The 19,001-nt window shown below is 37.1% G+C and overlaps 1 protein-coding gene across 7 annotated transcripts in view; it reads left to right on the top strand.

Annotated features, from left to right (window-relative positions):
- The window catches only part of TRPS1 (transcriptional repressor GATA binding 1), a 254,297-nt gene that overhangs the window by 21,695 nt on the left and 213,601 nt on the right, over positions 1 to 19,001 (top strand). The gene's annotated exons all lie outside the window — the stretch shown is intronic.

Below are 19,001 nucleotides of genomic sequence, written 5' to 3'. Positions count from 1 at the left end.
TCAGAAACTCAGATCACTAAGTCACAGTGTATGTTATAATTTAAGTTAGTAGGTTTTTTTTTTTTTTTTTTTTTTTTTTTTTTTTTTTTTTAATATAAGCGTATGACGCCTCTCTGGAGTGGCTGAGGCTTCTCTCATATTTTTTGGTGTTCTGGTGACGAGGACCTTCTATTTTTTCTTAAGGAACACATTTTGAAACGGTTCTGTACCTGGATCCCTATCCAGTTTTAGCCCTCTCTACATTATGGAGCTTATTTTTAAAATTAATTGTTTTTAAGGCCATCCTTTTTACACCCCCCCCCCCCCTGTATTAATGTCCTTTTCTATAAACCTTGTTAAGGTTATATCATGAAATACCAGTATTTTTAGGAGAGCTTCTCTTCAGCTGTTACCAAGAAAGTTTTAGCAAAAGGATCCAACTTTATTGCTCATATAGTGTATATCCACTTCCTTTTTGTCTCCAAGGTCCTTGTATGACTGACGTAAAGATAATAGGTGATATATACCTGGATGGAAGGGGGGCATTTTAGCTTGTAGGGGACGGGTTTTTATAGTGATACCTCGGTTGATTTTAACCCCCCCACCCCCCCCAAAATGGAAATTCAGCTCCTTCTTTATACCCTGTAACAGATTAACTTTTAGTATTGCTCTGCATAGGGAGCGTGTTTAAGTTGATATCCTAAGTTATTTCCTAAGACAGGAGAACACTGGAGCTGTTTTTGTTGAAACAAAGTGGACCCTTAAATATAAGAAATGATTTAATAAAGAAGGTCATTTTAAAGTAGCATGTTGAAAAGAAAATGATAATCTTATGATTAAAAACATCAGTAATACTGAACCAATTATTAGTTAAGTACTGCTCTATCCTGAAATTTTTAACTCTGTAATTACGCTATGAAAACTGAGGCGCCGAAGTCACAACATCAGGAGCTTAGTTAAAACATGCAAATAATAATGACCCAGTCCACAAGACATTTTTCTTATTGTTGGAGCAGCCATTCCTAGAGTGTAGAAGGTGCTTACTTTAGTCGTTAGAAATGTGCCTCACAATATTTTTTAGACTTTTTGTTTTATTTTTGCATATTTCTCTTATTTGAGCCCTTTGGCCTCTGTCCAAGCTTATTTGTTCTCCGGATATGTACAGTACAGATTAAAATATAGACGTTTCAGCCATCCCATGCCTTCTGGGACTTGTGATTGCCTGGAATAGGCTTATGTCCAGCTGTGTTTAGAAGCTCACTAGGTTGCAGCTATGTTTTCCTATCTGTGGTGTGGCTTAGTTGGAATAAAATCAGAATGAGAGTAAGTGTCTCACTTCCCTAGTTTACAGTTTTCCCATCTACAAGCTGTGAGCAGTACTACCTGGGAACAGATTGAGGGGGTTAAATCAATTAAATAATATATGTAAAACAGGTTTGGTGATTGCCAAAGGGCTGTGTGACTATTTATTATTATGATCATAATTATAATTGTTCTGTTTCTAATCTTTTAAATTTTCATGTATCATTAACATGGGAGTGTCTATTAGACTGTTCAAATGGGTGTTTCTAAAGTTTTATTTTATCTTTTAATTTAAAACTTATATTTAGGATATGCACAGAGTAGAATTCTAGCTGTCAGCTGTTGTAGGGAAGCGTGGCACCAATTGTTCCAGAAGACTAGTTGGCATCATTCTCTTGGATATATACATATATATACACCTTAATATATATGCCTTAATTCATTCCAATCTGTTGGATTTCTGTTGTAAGAGCTTTGGTGTAGAAGTCTATTCTGAATTGTAAAAGTTCTTGAAAGAAATATTTTTGAGGTATTTTTTTGCATTGTCCATTGGTGCCTTACTTAAGGGGTCATCGGTGGCCTAGGCCATCATTTTTATTTTAAAAAATGTTTGTGCATTAAATACATGACTTTTGAAAACCAGGATTTCCTCTCAGAGCTTGCCTTTTTGTATGAATTTCATGAAATTTCTTCCTCTCCTTTCAAATGCATGAGTCTTAACGAAATTCTTCAGAGTTCATCGCTGTCTTCTTTGTTGTGGTTGTGGTAAGTTCATCAGGATACATCAGGCATCCTTCCTAAGGAGTGGTCTCTCACAGATAATATTTTGTGATTCTCTGTGGATATTTCAGAATTTATCTTTGTTTTCATATAGGGGATATGTGCCACATGATTATAAACACTTGGTGAATAAAAATGATTTGTTACTCCTGAGGTCACCCAGTTTTCTGCAGGAGAATAATAAATAGTCACATGATTTCACAGCCACGGTACGTTGTACGCCACGGTGCAGTGATTCCGAGGCATCATTTGCAACCATATGTCCTAAGTTTTCAAGCTAAGTGTGTACGTGCGCGTGCGTGCCCGCACGCGCGTGTGTGTCTGCTTTCTCTGTTTTGTTCTTTCTTGAGAAGTAAGCATGCTCTTCACATCCAAAATAAAAATTCCATTTATTTACAAAACATGTCTATTAAAGAAATAACAGTAGGATTAAAATTAATAAAGGCTTTTTTAAGAGATTAGAAGCTCAAGAGTATTTTCTCAACAATGACACATGAAATGTCATTCACTTTTTTTTTCTAGGGGAAATTATATTAAACCCTTGGGATTGCTTTTTATTTGATAGGAAAGAAGTCCCTACTGAGAGCACTAATCCTAAATTTTTTCTTGGCAATATGCTCTCAAATTATACGTGGAATACATAATTTAAACGTCCCATATTAGGGGCTTGCAGGATGTGTTGGTGAAATGACTAGAATTTCTCGGTTTGTTATATAAGTTTTCAAATAATGGAGGAAGTTCTAGAAATTATTTAAGAATTTCCAAAGTGAGATTGTCAGGGGGTTTGAATGATACCAGTTCTCCGAAACTTCTTTTTCATTTAGACAGTTCCCTATTTATTTGTATTCTACAGTGAGTCACGGGCTCATATTTCTATTGTATTTCTGTCTTATTTATAATTATCTTATATATGTGTAGTATTTGGTAATAAGTATATGCATACTTTATACATGCTCATTCTTTAGACTTTGGAAATTAAGGAAATTGAATATAGAGCTTTTCATTTCCACATCACAGTTGTGTTTCAATGCTGAACTTCAGTAACTGGAAGCCATTTCTATATTCTGGTAATTTGATAACCCACTTTGAAATGTATTTGTTGAGCTCATTGTAATTCCATGTGTCTCTAATGAAACGCATGTGAAGGTATGGGTTGAAAGAATTAATTGTGCTTAGTCCTTGCAGAGACCCTGCTGCCCGTTTTGGGCAGTCTTTAACCTGGCACCCAGTCCTGTGCTTTGCTAAAATGGAGTTTTCCAAAATTTAAATGATGTCATGTTGGAAAGCGATGCCAAGAAACAATGTGGCAGTTTCTAAATTTTGTGAAGCTAAAATCCCTGGTTACAAGAAAGAGTACATGTCACAGATGAGTAGTTAGTAATGACTTCAGTTTAGCAGGAAAAGAGCAATTCCCATATGCTGATCCTAGTCTCATAACAAAGAATGTTATAGAAAGATTGCACAGTATTTAACAAGCTGTGAGTTAATGTGACAGTGTCAGTGGATCTAGTTCCAGAAGGATAATCACTTTACCATATTTCTTCAAAAATATTTTAAGTTATACAGAAAACTCGCTACAAATGAATCCAGACGGTTCCCACTGCACTCCACCCCCCTCTCCCTAAGTGAGGCAGTAACACTGAGTTTAGTTCAACAATTAAATTCTCGAGACTGCCTGATCCTAAGGACCTGGATAGATAAATAAGTGTCGCTGTCAGGCTGAGCCTCAGAGGTCTACCTCCTGTCAGCTGGTGAGTGGGTATAAATGAGAATGTTCTCCTGGAGTATTTGAGACTTAGGTTTTAGTACATCACTTTACCTCTCACGGAGAGCCACTCCCGGTTTGAGCCTAGACTACATTCTTCAGTGTTTGTGGGCACCTTAGATAAAGTCAAGAAAATGAAGTCGAGTTGCATTGCTTTCAGCTCTGTGGAGCATGTACTGTGGGCGGTCTTCGGTATGATGGGTTGGTGGGTTGGTTATCCACCATTCATTTCCAAGGCCTTTCCCAAAGGCTTGGTCTCTAACGTGCATTCGTATTGGCACGATGATTTCCACGCCAGTATGAACTGTAACAAACTGGTGGATTTAACTTTGAATCATAGGCTTGCCTGGGTTCCCTTAAAGCTTAGAGCTCATGCTCGACATTTTGGTGTTGCAAGGACTCTTAGAGGCTGGGATGGGGAGCTGCAGGGGAGTGGGGAGAGGGCCTTATCTCTTTCAGTGATGTAGAAAAAAAAAGTGCATATTCTCCATCATGAAAGAAGATAGCCTTTTTCAATTCCGAGAATATTGTTTTACCATCCCACTGAGGAGACTTGTCTCTGCTTTTCCAATGAACATATATAGTTGGGTATTCGGAGAAGGAGGTACATAAAATTAGCAATCCATCATGAAAAATTTCTACAAAATGTCTTTAATAAAGGCGTTTTTTTTTTCTTTGAAAGCAATTATGAAGTTGATAATTAAATGAGATGCAAATAAGATTATATTTAAATCAGAGTTCCCAGTCTTCCCATTGTTGAAGACATTCCCTGGGGACAGATTATGGAATGAAGGAGTTCTGGTACTTTCAATGCCTATGCTACTGTTGCTGGGTATTGACTGCTTTAAGAAGTTAAGGGCTCCTCTTTTGTTAAAAAGACAATGGTTTTGTATCCAGTGTTTACCTCCTGAAGTAACAGGCAACACAGTCCACTGCCACTATTTGATTTACCCTGTACTTTCTGTGTACAAACTTTGATTTAAAATGAAAAGCTCAGTGAATTTTTTAAAAAGTGACAGACAGGAGAAATGTAATCAAATTCACTTTTCCCTCTTCTTTCCACCTAACAATGTGTGGCTGCCTTCTATTTTTATCTTTATTTTTGTTTTTTCTAAAGATTTTATTTATTTATCTAAGAGAGAGAACAGAGTGTGAGAGAGACCGAGCATGAGCAGAGGGAGGGAGAAGGAGAAAGCAGGCTCCCCATTGAGCATGGAGTCAGATGATGTGATGATGCCGGACTCCATTCAGGACACAGTCCGGGACCCCAGGATCATGACCTGCGCTGAAGGCAGACCCTCAACCGAATGAGCCACCCAGGTGCCCCTGCCTTCTATTTTTAAATTATATAATGACTAAGAACTTACTTGAATTTCCAATAGATACTGGCATCTGGATGTCTGTCTTCATTCAACCTATGAATGAATTGCTTGCTCTGTGTGTCCCCACTAGGAGCTTCTAGTTTGGTGGGCGAAGGGTGGGGAGTGTGCCAGGGATTCCAGCGCACTGCCTTTCACAGTCTCTTCCAGTTTATGTTATCTTATGCCTTTAGTTTTGTGTTCTCCTCTCATTCCCTTTAAAAAAAAGGGGGCGCTTTGGTGGCTCAGTGGGTTAAAGCCTCTGCTTTCAGCTCAGGTCATGATCCCAGGGTTGTGGGTTCAAGCCCTGCATCGGGCTCCCTGCTCAGCGGGGAGCCTGCTTCCCCTCCTCTCTCTCTGCCTGCCTCTCTGCCTACTTGTGATCTCTGACTGTCAAATCAATAAATAAAATCTTAAAAAAAAAAACAACAACTGTGAGGTAGACAAGTTATACACAGTATTATAGGAATTTAGACAATACAGATAAATTCAGAAAAGAGGCTAAAACCCTGGCGAGAACCTCTCCTGATTTGGGTTTATATGCTTCCGTAATCCTTTGAGTGTGTGTGTAACTGTGTGTATGTGTAAGTGTGAGCATTTCTCTTTTCTGTTCTCTCATCCAACCTTGAAAAAGAGACAGTTTTGCCAGAAGTTGATTTTGGAAGTACAAGGAGAACTCTGCCCACAACTTTTTGCAAGGCCTGTTACTTCAAACTTGATAACAGTGCCGCATATTTTGGCTAACCGTGCAGTGCTGGCGTGTGCCAAAGGTACCTTCGTGGCCTGAACCGAAATTCTCACATCAGGTTGTTCTTCTTTTGCTCACATCGTCAGCCTCTCAGCCACAGAGTCTTAGCGCCATTGTTTGGGCACCAAAGAGGACTAATCTCTTCCTCAAAGCCACCTGATTTTGGAGGGCTTCGACTATAAAAATGAATTCCATCTGGATGGGAAGCAGTTGGGAGACTTGAGTCATTACCAGGAAGGAGTGCTGAAGTGAAATCTTAGATGAGCCTTTAGTACTTAAAGCGGAGGCCTGCCAGGTGTTCCTCAGGGTATAGACCTGGCTTGAAATAAGGAGTTGCTGTTCTACTGAGGTCTTCCTGGCTATTTTACCTACTGGCTTGCATGGATCAGAGCGTCCTAGTTGGAGGATCATTGAACATTTGACCAAGTTCTGAGTGAGCTCCTGAAGGGACTGGGAAGATCTGGAGTCATTTTGGAAGGCTTGCCTTTAAGTTACTTAGAAAAGCTTCATAAAATGCTTCAGGTCTAAGAACTCCGGAGATTAATGGTTTCAGCACAAACAGGGCTCAGATAAAATTCTAAGTACTGGCAGGCAGTTCAGAAACAGATGGGTGTCAGGTAGCTTAGTCAGTTGATTACCTATTCTTGCCTTTTCTGTAAGCTTCACTCAGCTTATTCACTAAATTTCAGTAACTTCAATAAATTCACTCAACCAATAGTTACCTATGCATTTATAGGTACTGTACCTGGTTATGAGACTATCAGTATGAATGGCCACAGGAGAACTCTGGCCACATAGGATTATGAGTATCGAAGCAGAGTAAGTAAAATATGACTAGGCATAACTTCAATTTGAGCTATAGAAGAATACAATGGCACATCAATGCCTAAATAAGCCAGTTTCATTAATGTGTCATAAATTTTATATCTGCAGCCCTATCATTTCATGTGGATTGGTAAGATCTTTGATTTTTAAAAAAAAATTCCTTGCTTTTATGATCAGAGTTGATATATTAGATTTTTAAAAAATATATAATATCTGTTCATTTTTTACCTTTCTTCAGTGTACACATCACATTACTTCTAGCCCAGTTTTCCTCATCTCTTTGATTTAGAAACTTCAGGTGGATTCCTGTTTTCCACAAGGACTCTAGCCTCATCCACTGGGATCCAGATTCTATCTTACTAATAACCTTTACACCACATATTTTAGTAACCCAGATTCTTCCCTGTCCCTTGACACATGTTTATATTGGAGAGCAACGCTTTGTTTGCCTGGCTCTTCTTTGCTGCTGTCCTTTCTTGTCCGCAGAGCTGTGCAATTCTTTCTTCTCCCCCAGGCTCATTTCCACTCTCCTCTGCCTTAAAAACTTGCACTGTTAGTGACCACGTTACATTATTGTATTATGAGTGAAAGAAATAGTGGACATAAGAATAACACTCATAAAAATAATAGTAGATATTTAGGACTTGCTGTTTGTCCTCTAGGGACTTTATTGTTTGCCCTGCTGATTTCGGGGCAAAATCCTTTTATATCCTGTATTGTTACTGAGATATTTGCTGTAAACCTTATTTCTTTGACAGAAGGAGCTAGTATCTTAAGCAAGAATTTTCTCTTAAAATTTTTTTCTCCTTTTGATATTTGGCAACATTGTTATAAACATACTAGATGCTCAATAAATACATACAATATGGATGAATTAATTGACTAGAAATTTTGGTATGAAATGCCCTTGCCTATAGTCAGAATGTATATATGATATTTGATGTTGCTTTGGTACTTTATTTTCCGACTTGATGAACAAGAATTCTTTTTAAACCATTAATATTCTATACTCATGACACAGTAGATAGGAACTTTACTGAGAATTAAATGTTCCAACTTTTGTTTGATAGTTTATTTAATATTATTAAGCTTTGGGAAGAGATCAGTTTTAAACAAGGTATATATAGGCACATACGTATTAATAATTAATCTATAAATGAACATCAGTTAATTCAGAATATAATCATTATATTTCCAGGATTATAGGTAATTGCCTATGATAAGAAACTATAGTACTATTGGCACTGTCTTAAACAGTAAAAAAGAATGTATCAAAATCAGATCTCATTATTTTATCTTAATAAGGCTTTTCCCATTATGTAACTATGTAGAAATTTTACCCATAATCCAGTGGTGCAAAGTTTCTATTAAGTTTGTACGTAGAGTGTGTGCAAAGTTTTGTGAACATGTATGATAAATGAATTGTGTCATATTTTCAGGAAAATAAGGAATCTTCCACAGAATGAGTGCTTTAATCCTTTGTTGCAGAGAGCTGATGATTTTCACCAAGCACCACTGAAATTGCTAACACCCTAGAACCTGTTTCAGTTCCGTCAAGAGGTCACATTCTCTCTTGAGAGAGAGCAAGCTCTTGGGTTTGCAAAATCATTGAATCACCGAGTCACTCACACCCCTTCCCATGGCCAGCTTCTGCTGCCTTTCAGGTTATAGTCATTTCCCCCCCAGAACCCTTTCTTACGTGAAATCTAAATCAGGCCTCTCTGTGTTCTGTCAGCCCCGCCCCCCAACCTCGGGCTGGACTGTAAACTCCCAGAGAGAGAGCTTCGTGTCTGCCTTCACAGGTGTATCCTCAGCGCCTTGCTTGATGCCCACAAAATCCTATATGGCCGAATGTATACATGTGCTGTTGCAGTGGTCGCCCCCCCGCCCCCGCAACGCCATCCGTGGTTTCGCTTTCCGTGGTTTGTCACCATGGCAACTGATCTGGACGCAGACGATCCTCCTCTGACGTAAGGTCAGGAGGACGGTAATAGTCTAATGCTACGTCACCACGCCTGCGTCATTCCCCTCGCTGCCTTTCTCCACGTAGGCATCGTATCACATCATCACGAGAAGGGGGAGTCCAGGGAAGTAGGCTCTTTTGAGATGGTGACCACATTCAGGTAACTTTTATTACAGTATATTGTTAAAATTATTCTATTTAATTTTTAGTTACTGTTAATGTTTTATGGTGCCTAATTTATAAATTAACTTTATCACAATCATAGAAAGTTTAATAGATCTACATAGGAAAAAAACCCCATAGTGTCTAGAGGTTTTAGGCACCCATTGGGGGTTAGAACATATCCCCCAAGGAAAAGGGGCCTACTATAATTTATTCTTGATTGTAAGTATCAGTTTTCATAGCATATGGTCAGTTTGGTAATAGGCATACAGAAATTAGAATTCAGTGCTGAACTCTGAGGGGTACTGATGCCAACAGATACGCTTAACTTTGACTTCTGGAAAAAAAGTATTCTGATAGCAGCGTGTTTGGGCAATCATTTGTTATTTTTTCATGAGGATAAAGGGAAGGGTGCACAAGAAGGATAAAGAATGGAACATGGCGACATGAGTAACTTTATTTTAAGTTACTGAATCAAACACTGAAGCGGTTCTTTTTCAGGTAGTATTCTTGGTCATCAGAAAATATTCTTGAATAGTGCAAACTATTTCATGCCGTTTTTTTCACTGTGCATATACTGGACTGTAGGCATTACCTTCCAGAGTCTCCCTACTCTTTTAGCTCATTTGGACCATATTGATGATATTTTTATGAAGGAGAATTCCATTTTTATTTCTATAAGTCAGGGCGGCATCTTTCGGGACCTACAGTGTTTCCCACCCCCCTCAGAATATGGGAAACACTTAACAGGCTACAATTTTCTTAGAGACTTCTATAATGTTTCACTTTTAATGTAATTTGTTCTGGTTCAGTATTAAAATGGGGCTTTCTTAATGTTTTAACAAGATTAAAAAGTACCCTCTGTTACTCCTGTGATAAGTTTTTCATGAAGTCATTGTAGTGATAGTATTTTATTTTCTGAATAGCACCCTGATTTATGGTCTAAGTAAACAATGCATTATTTGCAACTATGAGGATGATGATATTAACCAGGTATCAGTTTTATTTGTTCAGGTGAACTCTGCACTAATCTAAGTAAATAACTAAGTAAAACTGTTACTATGAAATGCTGTGAAACAAAAAGTTTAACAGAATAATGTAAGCAGTTAATTTAAAGTAATCCTGCACAGGGTCCCTGTTTTCTGGGCATTGTGCCACTCCTTTCACAAACACCTTTGCCCATCCATGCGTATCCTTGATTCCTGTAGTCAGCAGTTAAATGCATGGCGCATTCGGGCATTGACGTCCGGAACACATACAACATCTATAGGTGTGGGGCTGGCCAATCTGTTCTTGCTCTGTTTAAACTAAAGGTCCTAAGCTTGTTCAGGTGACAGTATTTTTGGACTTTGTGGTTCTCTTTGAGGAAGGAGCTCCGTGAAATAGCGTTAAATTATTAGATCAAACAAACCTGTACCTACAAAACAAATGCTAAATGCCACACGAGATAGTTTTCAGAAATCGTATTGTCACGTGTCTCTGTTGATGTTTGTGTGCTGCTGCCCATTCATTTTTAGAAGCTGTGTAATAAGAGAAGCCAGAGTCTTAAGAAAATATTAACTAGGTGGAAAGTTTAAAATGGATAGAATTTTACCTATTAACTTGCCGCCTTCATGCAAGGTGAGAAACACCATCATTATTTGATGTGTGAGATGGAGTACTTTATTACATAGAGAACCGCTGTCATAGATGAAGGTAGAATCAGCCACACTTCATTTAAAGACAGCATTTAATCAGAGCGGAGACAAACCATGAGAGACTCTTGGCTCCAGGAAACAAATTGTGGGTGATGGAAAGGAAGGTGGGTGGGGGTATGGGGTAACTGGGTGATGGGCATTACAGAGGGCATGTGATGTGATGAGCACTGTGTGTTACATGCAACTAATGAATCATTGAACAGTACATCAAGAACTAATGATGTACTGTGTGTTGTCTAATTGAATTTAAATAAAAAAATAAGCATTTATTTAGCCTTATAAAAACACTCAAAATTTAGGAAGAAGCCATAGTGTTATTTTATGAGCTATTTTTCATCAGTTTCATTCAGTCTTCTAAGATAAGCAGGTTCCTTTCATTTTCTCATTTGTAAACTAAAGCTAATCAATTCCTTGCAGACTTTCAGTGAGGCCTAACGAGAGAATTATAGAAGTCAAAAATCAAACGGCTTGTACAGGACAGGGGCCCAGTTAGTTCTCTTCTACCTTCACCTAGATTGCAGTCCACATGATACAGTGTTTCCTAATGATCCATTTAATAACACACCTCTTCTACCACCACCACCCCCGCGGCCACCAGAGTCCGTGACAGAGCTCCTCTCCCCTACCTTCTTGTCTGTTACCTTCTTCCTTCCTCGGGTGCCTGTTTTTGCATCTGATCTCTTTTTAAACCTTTTACCCTTTCCCGTTTCTCTTGTGCAGAACTTATTTTCTTCTCATCTCATCACTCTTTCATTCTCTTTCCTAACACCTTATTGCCTCCTCCTGCACATTTGGCCCTTTGTGCCTTGCAGCCTGGCCTGAGTAACCAAGGACCGCCTCCTGCCCCATTGAATTGCTTGCATTGGCCCATCAGACCAGAACAGCTAAAAGATTTCTTCTCAGTGTATTCCTACGTGGTCCCTGCAGAGCCCCTGCTGTTTCACTGAAAAATCACACACATGTGCACACAAACATGAACTTTCTAGCCGGAAAATGCACAGATCGTAAGTCTCTGGCTCAGTGAATTATTACAAAATAAATGCTCTGTGTAACTCTCTCTCATGTCAAGAGATAGAAATTGCTGGTACTGTATAAGCTCCCTTTGCCAGTACCCTAGTGTCCCCTCCTGTTCTCTGTGCTCTTCTATTCCCTAGGAATTAATCACTCTCCTGACTGATTCTGACACTTTAGATTGGCTTTGCTTCTTTTTAAACTTTGCATGCATTAAAGTGTAACAACCCTATGCATTAAAAGAATGCATTCTCTTGTGTCTGACATCTTACTCAAGATTGTGTATGTGAAATTCATCCATGTTGTTGTATGTAGTTTGTTTTTATTACAATCTACTATTCCATTGTATGGCTGCACATTCCATTGTATAGTCATACTACAAGTTTTTTATCTATTCTGTTGAGGTACATTTGGATTGTTTCCAGTTTTGACAGTTCAAATGATGATGCTATGAGCATTCTTGTGAATTGAACTTCTTCTTTTAATTTTTTAAGTAGGCTCCCTACCCAGCTTGAGCCCAGTGTAGGCCTTGAACTCATGACCCTGAGATCAAGACCTGAGTTGAGATCAGGAGTAGGATATGTAACTGACTGAGCCACCCAGGTGCCCCCTGAATTGAACTTTTAAATTAAACTTCTGGTTTTATGTCATTCCAGATGCTTTAAGTTGGTAGGAGTCTGATCCAAATGTTTGAGACTTTTCTGTATTCTTTTATTTCCCAAGCCTGTTCCTTTAAAATACAAACTTTTATTTATTTTTTATGCATGATGCTATTAGTACAGAATATTTTAAATTTTGGAACGTTAGAGAATACATGATGAAAAATTTTGTAAATCACATTTGTAGCTATAAGTGCATGAGGTTATAGCAAATACAGGTTCCCCTCACTATCTGAAAGTAGATTGTTCCTCTGAAAACTTCCATAAACTGAAATGGTCTATTTTCAAAGTTTGCATTATGCCATTTCACTTTTAGAAAAGACCTACACTAATACAGTAACGGCTTTTTTAGTGAAAGTGAAAATTATCTTCTGATTTTTTTTGTTGTTGTTATCAAAAACAAGTACTAATATAGCTCTTTCCTAAAAACAAAGCAATATAATGAGAACCTTTGGAAAGCAGAAGATACCTGTATTATTATATAGTTAATAAATGTATTAAGTACCATGTGGCATTCATGTACAGAATAAATAATCATGCAGGTAAATGAACTTATAAAAATTCATTTTACTGATTACAGAAACATCATTATGGGGAATTATTACTATGTAGAGTACACTTTTTTTTTAAGTGAACCTTCCTCTAACTGTAATTCAGTCCTCAAATTGTACATAAGGTTATGTAGACATATATAGAACCCAAATCAAATCAACATAATTGTGAGTCACTTTTTTTTTTTTTAAGATTTTATTTATTTGACAGAGAGAGCGAGCAAGCACAAGCAGGGGGAGCAGCAGAGGGAGGGTGAGTCACAGTTCTGAAAAATAAATTTAATTCTTCTCACTACTTATGCATTTATTACTGTATGTCCATGGATCCAGAGCTGGGAATGATATCTGGTTCTTTTTGAGCCTAAATAAAGACAAAATTAATGCCACGAGTCCTTGAATGTCATGATTTAGTTTGGTATTAATTATGTTGATGATACAATGTTAGCATTTTTTTTAGCTTTTATTCTCTCAAGCCTATTTAATGTCAAAAGATTCTGGTCTTCCTTCATGAGATAAGCAATATGCAGAAATTTCTAAGTGTGCTAACATTGTACCTGTCCCTGAGAACTTTTGCGAGTGCTTACTCCGTACTAAGCTAGTCTCAGTGGGGACAGCCGTATTAGTATCACTTGACTTTTTAAAAAACTCGTATGTCCCCTGTGACAGTATGCTGCTTTATTTTCCGCCAGTAACCATTATCATACAGTGGCGTTGTTAGTGATGGCAATGTGTTCTAGCCTTAGATGTTTTTCACTTGGAAAAAGTTTGAGAATTTTTGATAACATAGAGATATTTAAATATATGAATTATATATCAGTATTTTGAGTAAAATAATCAGATATGTGAATGGATATATAGTATATTAATATTGTTAATTAACGTTTTAGTATTAACATATGAACATTTACAATATTAATAAAGATATTTTCTGATCTGAAGAGCTTCATAACCTAGTGGGGTAGCTGAAACATAAACACATAGTTGCAGTGGGATGTGGCATGTACCTTAAAAGGAGCTTTACATGAATTGCTGTGGATGGTAGTGGAGAAGACTCACTTTTGCTTGAGGGAGTTGTAGAGGGCTTTGGAGAAGTAAATCCATTTGGAGACTTGTGTAATTTATTACTTTAAGTGATGTGCTAGGTGTTAAGAGGCAAATCCAAAAGTTAGGATAACCTACTAGTCCATAAGATTACCGGGAAGGTTGCATATTCACTTGAAACAACTATAGAACCAGTCAAGTACAATTGATGGCTGTCTTTATGAAATGGTGTATTTTTAGATTGTGTTCTCTAGTTCTTAAAGTGCTGTCACTTTTGTATCTATAGCTGTTGTTCATAAAAACACTAAAGAGTTTATGAGAAACGTAATGGGAAACCAGGTGGTCTCTCAAGGCTTTTGACTTTTTCAGACTCTGTTCTTCATGGGCTGGGTCTATGAACCAAACAAGTGATTTGACATTTCTAAATCTTAGTTACTTCATCTGTAAAATGTGAAAACAAAAGTATCTTACTTAATAAACTCTTGGCACATTGCCTGGTTCTTAGTAACAATGACATAACACATTTTTGTTATTAACTAAAAATTCACATTATACTGTATATCAACATTCACGATTGTGAGTCTTAAAAAAAAAGGTCTGATTCTGACTTTTGATTTCTTTCAACATTCAATTAGATTTTGAAGGAATGTTTTGTAAAACACCTGAGTCTGGAATTATATCTATATTTTTCCTTTACTCTGTTGTGACAGGTGTGTCCACAACAAGATTGAGGGAGAAAAGAAATTACTAATTGGGGTTCAGGTGGTAAAAATCTTTTTAAAAGTGTGTGTGTGTGTGTGTGTGTGTGTGTGTGTGTGTGTGTTTAGATGGATTCTGGAACATATATAGAACTTGAATTTGAAGATTGACTAGTTACCTATACAAGAATATTTCATGAGTGAGCAAATTTTTGCTTTCACTAATTCTACAGCCCCACACATAATATCCAGTCATTATTCTTTCTCTCTTGGTGCCTGTGTAATGGAGGAGCTTTGGGGCCCAGGCATAACCTGGGTATAGGGTCATCCTCTCAAACTCAGACCTCAGTATGATCTCACCACTATGTTTGCTGTGGACTTAAAATTTTAACTTGTAATTAATTCCCTGTTTCAGATTTACTTTGGCATCTACCTAACCTGGCTTCATTCTTAAATTTATTTTTAATCTTTTGTTTTGATATTTGGTGGTGGGGGGATGCAGTAACCATAAAACAAAATCCTAAAGCCCATAAAACTAGAGCCAGGGACTTGTAAGAGTGAGTTAGGGAAGCCCTATATACTTAATTTCTCTTCTGCACTGCCTAGAACCATTGAGCCAGATTGGCATTAATGTATACTATAAAAAGATGCAGTCATAGAGTGGGTCCACCCTGAACACTGTTTACTGACTATGGTCTGGGCATTGGCTTTCTGTCTTTTATTATGTGTACACGTGAGTCTGCAGGTAGAGATTGGACTGAGTTGGGAGGAATGGGATTTACTAATGACCGGAGAGGAGGATGTGGGCTAGACCCATTCTCCCAGAAATCTGTAAGTGATTGAAAACTACTGATTTTAACTATATGAACCTTAGGTCCCTTAGTTCAATCCTGGGTCTCTCTCTAACCTCTTTCTGCATGCCATATTCCATGAAACTCTTTGCTGTATTTTGGTTCCTGAACAAATTTGGTTCAGATAAAACTGAAGTTATTATAAATGAATGACACAAATCTAGTGGACAGAGTGTAGTGTGTTAAATGGGTCACCTTAGTGAACATTAGAAATAATGCCTGAAAAAAAAATTAGGACTTCTTTATGCGATGGTATCTGTATAAACTATTAAGCTCTAAGATAACATTGGGCTTATACCCATCTGTGTTGATGCGTGTATAATTTGGACATCTGAGATCATATTGTACATAGATGTTTATCTTCTGCCTTTTCCACTCAGTGTTCTATCATGGCTGTAATCCTCTGCCATTACACAATCTTTTAAAATACTGATTCTAAATCTTTCATGATAATGGATCCTGATCTTCTTTTACTGTTGCTTGCCATGCTGGGGAGAATAAAAAAACAAAAACAGAAACAAAACACGCCCTTCAAAATGATCAGATCAAAGCATCTTCGTTTTCTTGCCAAGTTGATGAAGAAATACTGCTTTGCTTAAAAAATATCATATATGTTTTGAAATAAATAATTTTCTTCTTGCTGTGGATACCCAATCTCATTTGGCTTTATGTCACGTAATGCCATTTACCAACAAAACTAATGTTGTGTGGCACACAGTGGGAGATGTTGCTCTAGACAGTAATTTTCAAAGAAGAAATTCCAATCCAAATTGAACAGACATCACCACTGCACAACCCCTAGGACTTTTTAGAGCTGTAACTGCTAATGTACAATGTGGATCTATGAGAGGTTATATAAAGTATACAGTTTACACTAAACTTAATTTGACCAAGAAACCTCCTTACTATATTTCTTTTTTTGAAACCAATATCATGGGAAGAACATAGAGAAGATTCATAGAACATAGAGAAAATTCTTGAATTTTTGAATTCAAAAATTGAATTCTTGAATTTTTGAATTTTGAATTTTTGAATTCTATGAATTCTTGAATTCATAGAACATAGAGAAAATTCTTGAATTTCTTTTTATTTTAAATGTGACTATAATAAAATCCCAGACAGAGCCTAGCTAAACTTAGGGTGAGCATAGATAGAATGTCCTGAAATAATGGTTTATTCAAAAAGAAGTTCTTATAGCTGAAGGTTTCTAAGCCTGTTATCTACCCAAATTATGAAGGGATTCTGGGTGTACCTCTTTTTTTTTTCGTTCAGAAAGCTTTTCTCATTCTAAGAGTCAGGAAGAAGTGGCTTAACTTGTTCTATCGGGAGTTGCTTTCAGGTGTAGAATTTTAAAAAATCATCTTTCTATGGGAACATTCAGTATACTCAACAAAAGACAAAAATGGTTCCAACCTGTGTGTGAATATAATATATTTTTATCAGAAGGGAAGATGATGCTGAATTGGCTACATGAAGCAGTCAGCACCTACTACGTTGGTATTTAACCACATTTCATGTTATTAGTCTGTATTCATTACACTTTGTGAAAGACATCCATCAGGTCTGTTTAATTTAATGTTTAATGTTTAATTTAAATGGACTTTTCAAAGTCATATAGAACAAAGATCCCTGACTGCTTGGGATTTACACATACTAAACTGTCCTCTGAACTTACTTCTAATTCCCTTTCACGGGCTGTATGTTTGCTGATTCCTCATGATATTTGTTCCTTACCCATTGGACATCCCTACTTGCTGCTTGGACCTTGGATGGGTGAGTCCTTTGGAGTGGTTTCCTGCGGTACCCCGGAGATGAGCAGAGTGGTTTACTGGTTTCACGAGCGAGACAAGTTAAGGATGGTGCAAATTACTTCCCTTCACTTTGGCTGTTTAACATACATATATTTAACACATACCTGTTATATGTAACATGTGTGTCGAATATTACAGTGTGTTAAATTTATGTGTAACACACAAACATGTTTCCTCTGTGTATACGTATATATACACACACATACACACACACATATGACTAGTATAAGCTCTCAATATACCTTCACAATATTTGTTTTAATCTTGGCACTCTTAAAAAAATTAACAAAAACTTTGCTTAATACACTCAGCTGATCGATGCTGTGAGTACGGTGAGCATTCCTACTGAATCTTCATGGTATGCATTTATTAGATTCACTGTACTATGTATGCATGTTAATTTACCAAATGGATTGGCAGTGATTGACACAGATTTCTTACGGGAGAACTGAGACAGATGTTAGCCAGTTTTATTGCTGGATTTTGTTAATAATTGAGATTTTCTTTTCTGTTGAATAACAGTGGAAAACAGGTAAAGCAACATCGATATACTACAGTTGTACCTTTACTATATAAAGATGTTTTTCAGCATCCAAATTCTGGAAAGTCAAAGGCATTTCTGCAAATCTTGACACTCATTATTTTTATTATCAGTAAAAATCTAATTTACATACAAATAAAATGTCAATTCCCATCACAACCATCAAGATAAATAGATGCATTTATATTTTTCCATGAGCTAGTCTTTTTGAACTTATGGGCTGTGTTTGGCTCTTTGCCCATCAACCAGGTGAAATATTCTAAGTTTAGCAAGGAAGAGGGATGAAGTTACGCCCAACCCATACATACATGCAAAGTCATACTGGCCTGTTTGAACCAACAGTTGTCATTGTACGTTATTTTAGTTGGGTTTGTGTTTGTGTGTGTGTGTGTGTGTGTGTGTTTACCCCCTTTAAGAGGAACGAAAACAAAAGGAAACACAACATACCTGCGAGGAAACAAATGATAACGTTTCTTAATTTGCTTAGTGAAATTGTGACCTTATTCAAAGCAGAGTTTTTAATACATTTGCCTTTCAACTGTTATGAAAGCAAAAATAATCAATTCCCCTTTCCTTTTGATAACTCATGATGCATACTTGTTTTTTTTTTTTTTTTGCTTTAATTAGGGAAATAGGTGCACACTTCATTTTTTTTCACGTATATTCACAGTGGTTTTTTTTTTGTTGTTGTTGTTATTTTCGTCTTTTTTTTAAGATTTATCTATTTTGGGGGGGAGGGGCAGGGCAAAGAGGAGGGGGAGAGAGAATCTCAAGCAGACTCCCTACTTAGCATGGAGCCCGAATAGTGGGCTCAGTCTTGTGACGCTGAGATCATGACCTGAGTCGAAATCAAGCATTGGACCCTTACCCAACTAAGCCACGCTGGTACCCTTCTACCATTTGAATTAAACTTCTAGTATGATGTTTTTAAAGGCAAAAAACAGTTTTGTAATTTTCTGCTAAAAGTAAAATGGTTAACGAAATACTTTCTCTAAGATGTGTATGGGTATGTGGAGACTCATTACCAGGCCATCTCTTTTTACTTAGACCAGTACATTTGAAATGAGATATTTGAAATATAGAGAGCAAAGCTCGATGAAATAAAAGCCTAATAAAATGTGTTTGGGCCAACATTAAAACTCTTTGAAAGAGGATATCTAAATAATGTGCATTTTATCTCAGAGAGTCTTGGGTTAGTTCTAGTGTCCAGATGACTATTAATGGGCTTTGGGCTCTGAAGCATATGTTAAGAGAAGTGA

This window comes from Mustela erminea, chromosome 16 (genome assembly GCF_009829155.1).
Source record: "Mustela erminea isolate mMusErm1 chromosome 16, mMusErm1.Pri, whole genome shotgun sequence".
NCBI lineage: Eukaryota > Metazoa > Chordata > Mammalia > Carnivora > Mustelidae > Mustela > Mustela erminea.
The sequence above is the reverse complement of the archived record's forward strand: the minus strand, read 5'-3'. Positions and strand labels throughout refer to the sequence as shown.